We start from the raw sequence: 12695 nt of genomic DNA, 5'->3' as shown, positions 1-12695 counted from the left end.
CTCTCTCTCTCTTTCACCATGGTTTCAGCTGGAAGAGTTCCTGTTGTTGTAGGACGATTATGCATAGTCGTCCTTGTAGTTGCTGTCTTATGCTGCGGAACTTGCAATGCTAAGGATCATCATCATTGTGAAGCTTCTTCCTGTGGCAACATCCGTAACATAAGTTACCCTTTCCGACTAAAACAGGATCCAGTCAACTGCGGTGACCCAAGGTATGAACTGTCTTGTGAGAACAACCGTACACTACTCAACTTGTATTCTGGAAAATTCTATGTACAGTCAATCAATTATAATAGCTACACAATCCGAGTTGTGGATCCTAATGTCGTCCATAAGGGTAACTGCTCTTCAATCCCCCGTTATTCGTTGGCAAGCTATAACTTCAGTTATTGGGATCCATATAGCATTTATCAATTCAGGAAACTTCATAATGGGACGGTCGAGTTCTCTCAACTGACAAAGCCTATAATTTTCATGACCTGTACCAAAACCCCAGTGAATTCTCCTCATCTTTATGTGGATACTAGTCCTTGCATTATTGATGCTATGAGCAGTTCCGGTAGGCATTCGTTTGTTAAGATTGGTCATTTAAATGCCTCAGATTTGAGGGACTTGTGCCGTATAGAGGTTATGGTTATGATCACATCGCGCCCCACTACAAAGGACAAGAACGTGTCGTACATAGACATCTACAATGAGCTGGTCTACGGGTTTGAACTTTCATTTTTGACCAGCTACGAGAGAGATCCTATTAGGTGGAATAATCATTATTGCTACGTCGCAGTTGAAATCAACAAAGTTTATTGTGGTACGTACTTCTTTACATGGGAAGACTCAATCTCCCTCTTTATTAGCATGCATTAGTCTCTCTCTCTCTCTCTCCACGCACTATTCGTTTCAGATCAAACGTGTCAAGATGTATGAGTTGATATTAGTGTTGTCTTGGATGATGCAGGCACCAGGATTGGGAACTTCCCCCTTCTGACTATCATATTAGATTGTGAGGAGTCTCTCAATCTTATCGTTTTCACTTTTTTCAGTTATGCTTAATTTCCAAAACAACTTAATCAACTCTCAGTCTTAACTCTCTGTTAATTTTTTATTTTTTTTTACTTGCAGGGATTTCACTTATCTTTGGCTACCCTGGTGAGTTTTTGTTCCTTTTAATGTACGTGAGCGAATAATATGGCTGTTTCCAATATATAAAAAAAATACAGGGGCCAAACTGTTCAGATCTCTTGTGGTAAACAATTAATCTTTATAGTTTCAAGTAGGAACAGCCTAAATTATAGTCATGATTTCCTATTTGATCCATTGCAGTAATGGCGTGGATTGCAGCAAAACCTATTCTGGGAATTCCATGTGTCATTGTACTTTTGATCTATAAATTGAAAAGGCGACACTTGTCAATGTATGGCCCTATAGAAGAATTCTTACAAAGTCACAACAACCTCATGCCAATAAGGTACTCTTACTCAAATGTCAAGACGATGACAAAAGGATTTAAGGATAAATTAGGAGAAGGAGGTTATGGCACTGTATATAGAGGAAAGCTTCGTAGCGGCCACCTTGTAGCAATTAAGATGTTGGGTAACTCCAAAGCTAATGGACAAGATTTTATCAATGAAGTTGCCACCATTGGGAGGATTCATCATGTAAATGTGGTGAAACTAATAGGCTACTGTGCTGAGGGATCAAAGCGTGCTCTTGTATACGAGTTCATGCCAAATGGGTCTCTTGATAAATACATATTTCCTAAAGAGGAGTCTATCGCCCTAAGTTGTGAAAAATCATTTGAAATTTCACTTGGAGTGGCTCATGGTATTGACTATCTACATAAAGGATGTGACATGCAAATTTTGTTCCAAAATTTTTTGACTTTGGACTAGCAAGATTATGCCCATTAGATGATAGCAGTCTGACTTTGACTGCAGCAAGACGAACCATGGGATACATAGCTCCAGAATTGTTTTACAAAAATACTGAAGGTGTGTCATAAAGCCGACATCTATAGTACGTTTTGGAATGTTGTTAATGGAAATTGCCGGCAAAAGAAAGAATTTGAATGCAGTTGTAGCCCATTTTAGCCAAATTTACTTTCCTTCATGGGTTTATGACCAATTTAGTGAAGGAAATGAAATAGAAATGGAAGATGCCACAGAGGATGAAAAGAAAATGACAAAGAAGATGCTTATAGTTGCGTTATATATGGTGCATACAAATGAAGCCCAGTGACCGTCCTATTTCAATATACAAAGTGGTAAAGATGCATGAAGGAGAAATTGAATGCTTTCATATGTAACGACACGACCCCAAGTCTTATTTTTTTTTTAATAAAAATTAATCTTATTGGGTGGACTTTATTAAAATTTTGGAAGGGAATTCTAACATTTAGAGGGGTGTTTTAGAAATTCAAATTTGTGGCCTTTAAGTTCGAGACGGCTAATTAGAACTCAAGTTTCCAAATGCGTAGGCGAAATCGATGTTCTAATTGGAAATTTTGGTAGGAAGTGTGGAGATTTTTTCTAGAAAAGGGCATTTGAGTAATTTCAAACACCCAAACACCTCAAATTTAATCAGCCCCTTTCACTCTCTCTCTTCAATTCTCTCTCTCTCTCTCTCTCTCTCTCTCTCTCTCTCTCTCTCTCTCTCTCTCTCTCTCTCTCTCTTTCTCGATTCTCCCGCACCCCTCCCCTGCACGCACCAACTCAGCCACCACCACTCACCATCGCCGGCCACACTTGCCGGCCTTTGCCTCCGGCGAACACCTCCCAGGGGCCGACCACCCTCCTAAGCTCACTATTTCTCTCCTCATTCTCTCTCTCTCCCCGTGTTCTCTCTCTGTGCGTAGCACCGGCCATCAACGCCGGCCTCTCCTCGCAGTCGCCAATCTCCGGTGACCTCCCCTCAGGCCGGTCGACACCCCAGCCCTCCTCCTTCACCGAGCAGCTCCCCTGGGTTGTGGAAATAACTCAAGAACCACCTTAAACCACCGGCCTCATCCTCCAATTTCCAGCCATATTTCACCACAAATTTTCGAGGGTTTAAGTGGGTTTTTCTCCTTGAGGTATGAGCTGCCATTTCTCAGTGATTTGGGTGTTTTATTTTGAGTAATTGTGGAGAATTGAAATTGGGGATTTAGAACCCATTTCGGGTTTCTCTTGAGAATTTCGAAATTGGAATGATGTTAATGTAATTATGGACAATTTTCACTAATTAGAACCTTCAATTGAAGTTTAGAATTGAAAAGTTTGAGGAATTCATAGAAATTTGTGAAATTTAGTTTTGGTGCTGCCACTTTGAGCGGCGACAAAGGGGGTTCTGACCACCCAGCTGCCACGTAAATTATCTAACGCTTTGTTGAGTATCAAAACTGAGTTGATTGATGATTTTGGATAGGTGGATGCGACTTGAGTGACGAAATTATTCTTTTGACTCGAGAATCGGACACCTTGCGGGTATCGTTTTAATCTTCGGACCACTCCCAAGTAGGGTAGGCCACATGCAGGGTTCCTTTTTAATTTATGGTTTAACATGAGATAGTAGGAGTCGTGGTTTGGAGCCGGGACAATTTAGGAATAGGTTTGAGAGTGTATAGTTTTGAGAAAAATGATTTCTAACCGTTACGTTGAGCGTGATTTTAGCGGGACGTTAGGATTAACACACACACACACAAAATTTATTGTATTGGAGTTGAGACTAATTGCATATTTTATTGTTTATGGTATAGGCGAGACGACCGGAGCTCGTGACAATCCGAAGGATTATCGAAGCTAGATTTTCTCACTGTGAGTGGACTTTGTTTTATGAATGTTTTTTTATAAATTCATGAATTTATTCATATTAATATCTTGAGCTTTATTTTAATAAGAATGATTTGTGAGTAGATTCTTGTTTCTTTAAATGTTTTATGAAATTCGTGATTTAGTTTGGATATGTAATTTTAGTTGAGAATTTGAAGTTTAAATAGACTTTTGGTTTTTCTAAGAGTTTATGGAAATCTCATCAATCATTTCATTTTTTAACATTTTGAAGTTGATTTTGGGATTTGATCGTATTAAATTTTGGATTTCAAATGTTATCGTAAATAAGTTTTTCTTGTTGGACTTTGGAAAGGAAACTAGTTTCTTATTTTTATACGTATGGATTATTTCATATTTTAGTCTATAGTCAAAAGATTTGATTGGTTTTATGTTTTTTAATGTAATTTATTGAGAACTGTTTTACTAGTTGTGTTTGTACATTTGTTTTGAGGATTTAAAGTTTTAGGAATGTTATAAAGATATTCTTTATTAGTGGAAAAAGACATTATGTTTGGTTATGGGAAACAATTTCAAATCACCTTTCAGTACCCTCCAGGTTGTCGGATTGATAGGTCTTTAGGACCCATTACGGCACACACATAGGCTTTGGGCCGTGTGTCGTGATGCTTGACCCTTTGGGGGTGGCTCTACGTGCATGTAAGACATGATTTCTGGCTCTGCATGCGTACGACAGATTCTCGGCTCTACGCATGTATGACAGGTTCTATGGGTAACTGACTTGGTGTGTTTTATTATAAATGTATTATACGGTTTTAATGTGATCGTTCTTTTTAAATTTATAAGATATTCAAAATTTTAATGTTTGAATTTTATTTGATAAATGGTTTATGCTTTGGTTTGGTTTATTAAATTATGATAGCAACTTTGAACGTGCTTCTAAAAGCGTTTTAAAACTGCGGGATTTCAAAAAGCGACGTGAGGTTTTAGAGTTTAAATTTGACTTTTAATGATTCGTGAAAAGTTAAACGACAACTATTTTCCGTGCTTATAAATTGTCCACTCATTGAGTTTATCTTACAATTTTCTTGTTTTATCTTAAATTGTCTCCCCAAGCAATAGCAATGGCGGAGGTCGCGCCAATCACGTTGAGGCATAACGTCCATTTCCTCTACTCTGATCTTGTAGGCACCGCTTCCATTTTGGAAGTTCATTTTCTTTAATTGTAAAAATTGTTGTAATAGGAGTAGTTGCTCTGATAACTATACTTAAATTATAAGGTTATTTTGTATTTGTAGGATCTGAGACCTTTTTTGGTTGTGGTAGAGGTGGTTGAAGTTTTAGAAGTGTTTTTGCAGGTTTATAAATTTTGGGTTAGTCCATTTTCAGGGAAGGTTCTGCCGAATTTTCAGTAAGATTTTACTTGATTTTGGATTCCCACAGGACCTCTCCCAGATTCAGAGTGGAATCTGGGAACGGTTTTGTCATTATATGCCTCCAAAGCCTTTCCTAAATCCACAAGAGAATGCAATGGTAGTTGATGAAGACAATTCAAAAACAACATGGTCATTCAAAAACGAGTCGATTATTTTAATTGAAAACGCAGATGAAGAGATATGTACCACCAGTTAGTCTGTTATGTACAAGAGAATAGACTAACATAGGCCTCACCAAAAAGCCCAAGGCCCGAAGCCCACCCGAAGCCCGCCCGGCCCATTAGGCCCGAAGCCTGATTTGGCCCGAAAATTGGGCCGGCCCGGCCCGGCCCGAAAGTCTCTTGGGTTGGGCTTGGGCCATCCCCTTGAAGCCCATGGGCCGCCCGAAGCCCGGCCCGTTTAGGCCCGCCCAAAGCCCGGCCCAAAGCCCGACCCAAAGCCCAATTTGGAAATCATAACATATTTAATAGGTTTTTTGTTTGTTTACTATAATAAATTATTAATATGCTTATTAAGTTATTATATAATACTATAATGTTAGTAAATAGTAATAGTGTAAACTATGTAATACTATAAATAATAAAGTAATAAACTTTTAAAATTATATACAACATTACAAGTATAATAAAATATAAATGTATATGTGTATATACAACTTTTATAATACAAGTATAATTAAAGTTATTAAACCACAATCGTCATTTCATTAATTCAACGATCTGAACCGTTCATTTTCTATTTTCATAGTCAAAGATCATCCTTACAAAAAATCGGCTAAATCGGAATTCATCTATCCATTCGATTATCATTAGAAAAACCACGATCGTTCATTAATTCGACCACCGTTACATTTAGAAAAATCACTTTTACATCTTCGATTAAGCTAATTTTTTGCAAGAATTCTCTTTGAGTGGAGAACTAAAACTTGAACGGTTCGGATCGTTGAAAACAAGATCGATATGTGAGCTTCTACATATAAATACACTTGAAGAGTATAATTCTAATAACTTTCCCGTTGAAACCTTATTGTTTCCATAATTATGAAGACCACAACGTGATTTCAACAATCTGACCTGTTCATTTTCTATGTTCATAGTCAAAGATCATCCGTACAAAAAATCGGCTAAATCGAAATTCATCTACCCATTCGATGATCATTAGAAAAACCACGATCGTTCATTAATTTGACCATCATTATGTCACTTTTACATCTCCGATTGAGCTAATTTTTTGCACAAATTATCTTTGAGTGAGGAACTAAAATTTGAACGGTTTGGATCGTTGACAACACAATTGCATCGTTTGTTTATAAAAATATGTAATAAAATATATAATAATACATATGTACATTTATGTTTTATTATAGTTGTAATGTTGTATATAATTTTAAAAGTTTATTATTTATGGTATTACACTATTACTAACATAATAGTATTATATAATAACTTAATAAGTATATTAATAATTTATTGAAGTAAATAAACGAAAGAGCTATTAAATATGTTATGATTCACAAACTTGACAAATAAACTAGTCAGCTTAGTTGGTTGAGAGTTGAAGCTTGTTATGTGAGGTCTCATATTCAAATCAAAATATAGCCAAAATCCTTTTTTTTTTTTTTTTGAAGATATATATGTGTCTAAATAGGCTTTGGGCCCATTTTGGGCCGCCCGTTCGGGCCTAGCCCGGCCCGGCCCTCCAAGCCCGCAAGCCAAAGCCCGATGGGCGGGCCTTGGGCTTGTGTATTAAAGCCCAAGCCCGGCCCGGCCCGGCCTAAACCCAAAACATTTGGGCCGGGCTAGCCCGGCCCGGCCCATTGCCGACCCCTAGACTAACATTGCCACTCTGTGTGAGGAATTGTTCTTTCCTATTTGGTATAGGACAAATATCAGTCTTGTAATATTTGAGAGCAACTTTATTCTATAATTTCTATTGTACATTTGATAAGTATTTATATAGTGCTATTGTGCAATGTGTATTAGTTACTAAACATCCGCACATTCGGATTCAACAATAATATTGAGGGCTTTTGGAGATTATCTTGGCGGAAATTCATCAAGAACTATGTTCAAACTAGAATGACAAGTATTTTTTATTATTATTATGATTATTCTGACCATAAATTTAAAAAACTATTTTTGACAAATTTTGTCAAGTGAAGATACTTAGTTATTAATCATTAAATTATTTGTTTTTCATTTAAATTAAAAAGAATAAGAAAAAAAGCTGTTCATGGACTTCTTTCTTTATCTAAACAGGAAACTTTTCAGGATGTGAACTTGTAACCATTCTTTTACCAAAAATGTTGTAAGACCAACTTTAAAAGCTATCCAAATGTCCAAAAATATCTCCTCTGTTCCAACTTGTCTCTCCATATGTTAATACCATTACTGGTTATTTTAATTACTATTGCCTTGCTGCGTCAGTTTCCTTTCGTGTTATATTGTAAATTTGAAGCATTGCAGGGAAACTACTTGGAAAATATAGTATGATACTTAGGGGAAATGAGAAAAATCTGGGTTAAATAGGATGCACTCTAAAAAAGGCTTCAGAAAACTTTCAAAACACTAGTTTGTGTATTCCAGGAATCTTATGCTCGGCCTCCTGATCCAGCATCTCATGCAGGTTCATAGAAGTGTTTGTTTTTCGTGCATTAGCCCAAAATCATATAGGGAATTTACTTTTGATTTACCTCTGTGTAAATTTTTTGAGATTGTGAATATGTGGTTTCTTACTTCTGGTGTAAAGTGTGCTGGATTTAACTTCAACTCACCTGCACTCAAACACTCAAGAATAGAAACAAGAGATTGAAGAAGAGTTGCAGGGGAAGAGAAAAATTAGAGAGAGTGTTTTGGGGGCTGAACTGACGCAGCTCACACCACTTAATATTTCATATATATCAAATTACTTAGTACAGCTGTAAAGACTTGAACAACTGCAGTGATAATATATACCAGCTACACACAAAAGACTCATGTGGCTTAATATTAACCATACCCCAAAAGTCAAAGTAATATTAAAATACTAAACTCTAAGTCTCTAACAAAAGGCTTAACAACTAAAATAAGGTCAGTTAAGTAAAAGCATTAACTTTAACACTCCCCCCTTAATGCCTTGTTGCTTAACTCCCAGAAGTCCTCTTGAGGTACTGAAAGTTGTCTTTCGACAAGGCTTTAGTGAATATGTCTTTACGGTGGGTTGATTAAAAACCCATTCATCAATTCGTGGGTACGTTGATTAAAAGCAATATGGAGATCGATTAACAATAAACTAGCTGGGATCAATTGCTTGCTTTATCATATTTATTTGTAGTAATTACATTGATAGATCTCTATGCATTTGTTAAAATTAATATATCTTGATAGCAGATCTTTTTTGAAAATTAATTTGTGTTAAAATCCAGATCTTCTTCTTCTTCTTCATCATTCTCCAGATCTTCTTCTTCCCAGATTTTTTAGTTCAATTAAGATCTGTTTTATTGCAGCCTTTTTGTTTAAAATTAACAAACAGAATGATGAAAGAGAAGAAACAGTAAAAGAGGTTTGCAGCAAATCTTCAATTATCCTAATTTTTTTATTTTGTTGCAGCCTTCGATCAAGGAAGGAGGGAGGGAGGGAGAAAAAAAAAAAAAAAAAAAAAAAAAAAAGCAGCTACAGTACAAAAATTTGGATTTTTATATGAGATGCGTTATGGACATTTCTTATTAAAAAGAGCTATTAAAGTAAATTTTAGGCCTAAGGGGTCAAAAAAGCTTAACAGTGATTAAATTGGGCTATTTAATTAAATTATCTAACACTTTTAACATTTCTTGGTAGGAAAATTCTATACATATTAAACATTCTTCTTATTTTACCCAACAAAATTTTTAATCATGAATGGACAATTATGTCCCATAATGAAATGATCATTGAAGACAAATGCAACTTAAAAAAAAAAAAAAAAAAAAAAACTTTGTTTCTTTCTATACAGCCTGGTAATTTGTCAAATTTTGTTTATAAAGAGAAAAATACTTAAAAAGAAGTTGTTGATTTTATAGTTAGGGCAGAATTACCTTTTACTTTCGTGGAAAAACATGATTTTAAAGGAATGATTCAAAGAGGCTTTACTCCACAATATAAAGGAATTTCTGCCACAACTTGTAAAAGGGATGTTATGAAAATGTTTGTTGAAAGAAAATCTCAATTGCTGTCTTATTTTGAAAAATATGAAGGCAGAATTTGCTTGACTTCTGATGTTTGGTCTCCAAGACAAAAAATTGGTTTTATGTCACTAACTGCTCACTTCATTGATGCTGATTGGAATTTAAATAAAAAGATTACTTGTTTTAAAATGATTGAATATCCACACAGTGGACAGTCACTTGCAACTCATATACATGAGGAACTCAACTCTTTGCGTGTCCACAATAAAATTTTTTCAATTACACTAGATAATGCTTCAAATAATGATGTGGTTGCTGAATTGCTGCCTTTATATCTTATGATTGATGATGTGCCTAGACAAATGTTTCATGTGCGTTGTTGTGCTCATGTTATGAACCTGATTGTGCAAGATGGTCTGGCTATTTTAGGTCCTTCTATTGATAAAATTGTTGCAATTGTGCGTAGTTTGAATTCTTCAAATAAGAGACATGAAATTTGGAAAAAATGTTGTGTTGATGTTCGTTTGGATAGGAGAAACATAGACAATGATGTTCCTCATAGGTGGAATTCCACATATGCACTGTTAGAAGTTGCCATTCAATATAAAGCTGCCTTGCATAGATATGTTCAGACAATAAATCAATCAACTAGAAGTTCTACTTTACCGATTCCATCTGAACATGATTGGCTTGTTGCTCAGTTTGTTTGTGGTTTTTTAAAGACTTTTGATTCTTCAACAAAATCATTATTTGGTGTGTATTATCCTACTTCTAGTCGTGTGCTGACTTGTTTGATTGATATTCATTGTGCATTTCAATCATATGCTCATGTTGATGCATTTGAAACTGCTATGGTTGCCATGAAAAGTAAATTTGATAAATATTAGGCAACTTTCCCTAAATTGTTTTGTTTTGCTACTGTTATGGATCCTAGGTTCAAAATTTGGGCAATTAGTGAGTGGTTAAATGTTATTGGTTGTGAGGAAGATGACATAAAGGTAAAGGTAGATGAAATTAAGTCTTCTCTGTTTAAATTGTATGACCATTACAAGTCTAATGTGTCTGCTGCATCATCACGAAACTCTACTGAAACCACAACTAATCCTCAAAGTACTGTGAATATGTGGTTTCTTACTTCTGGTGTAAAGTGTGCTGGATTTAACTTCAACTCACCTGCACTCAAACACTCAAGAATAGAAACAATAGATTGAAGAAGAGTTGCAGGGGAAGAGAAAAATTAGAGAGATTGTTTTGGGGGCAGAACTGACGCAGCTCACACCACTTAATATTTCATATATATCAAATTACTTAGTACAGCTGTAAAGACTTGAACAACTGCAGTGATAATATATACCAGCCACACACAAAAGACTCATGTGCCTTAATATTAACCATACACCAAAAGTCAAAGTAATATTAAAATACTAAACTCTAACAAAAGGCTTAACAACTAAAATAAGGTCAGTTAAGTCAAAGCATTAACTTTCACACTCCCCCTTAATGCCTTGTTGCTTAACTCCCAGAAGTCCTCTGAGGTACTGAAACTTGTCTTTTGACAAGGCTTTAGTGAATATGTCTTTACGGTGGGTTGATTAAAAACCCATTCATCAATTCATGGGTACGTTGATTAAAAGCAATATGGGAATCGATTAACAATAAACTAGCTGGGATCAATTGCTTGCTTTATCATATTTATTTGTAGTAATTACATTGATAGATCTCTATGCATTTGTTAAAATTAATATATCTTGATAGCAGATCTTTTTTTAAAATTAATTTGTGTTAAAATCTAAATCTTCTTCTTCTTCTTCATCATTCTCCGGATCTTCTTCTTCCCAGATTTTTTAGTTCAATTAAGATCTGTTTTGTTGCAGCCTTTTTATTTAAAATTAACAAACAGAATGATGAAAGAAAAGAAACAGTAAAAGAGGTTTGCAGCAAATCTTCAATTCTCCTGATTTTTTTATTTTGTTGCAGCCTTCGAAGGGAGGGAGGGAGGGAGGAAAAAAAAAAAAAAAAAAAAGCTACAGTACAAAAATTTGGGTTTTTATATGAGATACGTTATGGACATTTCATATTAAAAGACCTATTAAAGTAAATTTTGGACCTAAGGGTCAAAAAAGCTTAACAGTGATTAAATTGGACTATTTAATTAAAGAGCAAATTACAACTTAATACCTCAAATTTACTCTATATTTCAACTTAGTACCTTAAGTTCAAAAAGTTACAAGTTGGTACTCAACTTTCATTTCGTTACAACTGTATATCTCCGTTAGTTTTTCCATTTGTCAGACCGTTAAGCGTCTGCATGGCACGGTGACGTAACTTTAAAAAATACCACATAGACAAAAAAAATAATAAAAAAATAATAAACTTTTTAAAAATAAAATAAATAATTATAAAAAAAAAACAAAAAATTTTAAAAAACCAATAATTAAATTTAAAAAAAAAAAACAAACAAAGAACAAATCAATAAAAACCTTCAACAAAAATCAACCCAAAATCCATTTGCCATAATGCCTCCTTCTTCCCCAACAAATCAACCCAAAACCATCAAAAAAATCAATAAAAATCATCAAGATAAATCAACACAAATCAACCCAAAACCACCACCCGAGACCCACCCGAGCAACCCTCCTCCCTCCCAGCCACACACCCCGCCGCCAAACCACAACCCAAAACCACCACCCAAGACCCACCCGAGCAACCCTCCTCCCTCCCAGCCACACACCCCGCCGCCAAACCACAACCCAAAACCACCACCCAAGACCCACCCGAGCAACCCTCCTCCCTCCCAGCCACACAAATCAACCCACCACCCGAGCCCCCAAAACCTGAGCAACCCTAGACCCACCCCACCAGTCACAGGAGAAAGAGAGAGGAAGAAGATGGGGGTGGTCTCGCCGAAGATGCGCGCCGGAGAAAGAGATCGGGAAGAGACAGAAGAGACAGAATCAGGGGGTGGGCAACCCAAGACCCACCAGTCACCGGAGAAAGAGAGAAGAAGAAGATGTAGGTTCTCGCCGGAGAAAGAGATCGGGCAGAGAGAGAAGTGAGGAGAGAGAGGAGGAAAGAGAGACAGAATCGGGGGAAGGGGGTTGAAAAATGGAGAGAAAATGAAAATAAATGTTTTTTTTATAATTTAATTATTAGGGTTTTTAATTTTTTTGTTTTTTATAATTATTTATTTTATTTTTAAAAAGTTTATTATTTTTTTGTCTATGTGGCATTTTTTAAAACCACGTCACCGTGCCACGTAGGCGCTTAACGGTCTGACAAACGGAAAAGCTAACGGAGGTATGTAGTTGCAACGAAATGAAAGTTGAGGTACTAACTTGCAACTTTTTGAACTTGAGG

General features: G+C 35.9%; 1 pseudogene; it reads left to right on the top strand.

The window, feature by feature from the left end:
- On the top strand, nt 1-5393 carry LOC147291601 (LEAF RUST 10 DISEASE-RESISTANCE LOCUS RECEPTOR-LIKE PROTEIN KINASE-like 2.4; annotated as a pseudogene).
- Nucleotides 5394-12695: the final 7302 nt, after the last annotated feature.

Source organism: Dryas octopetala, chromosome 3 (assembly GCF_963921425.1).
Source record: "Dryas octopetala chromosome 3, drDryOcto1.1, whole genome shotgun sequence".
Taxonomy (NCBI): Eukaryota; Viridiplantae; Streptophyta; class Magnoliopsida; order Rosales; family Rosaceae; genus Dryas; species Dryas octopetala.
Note: the sequence above shows the minus strand (reverse complement) of the source record. Positions and strands in the feature narration are given on the sequence as shown.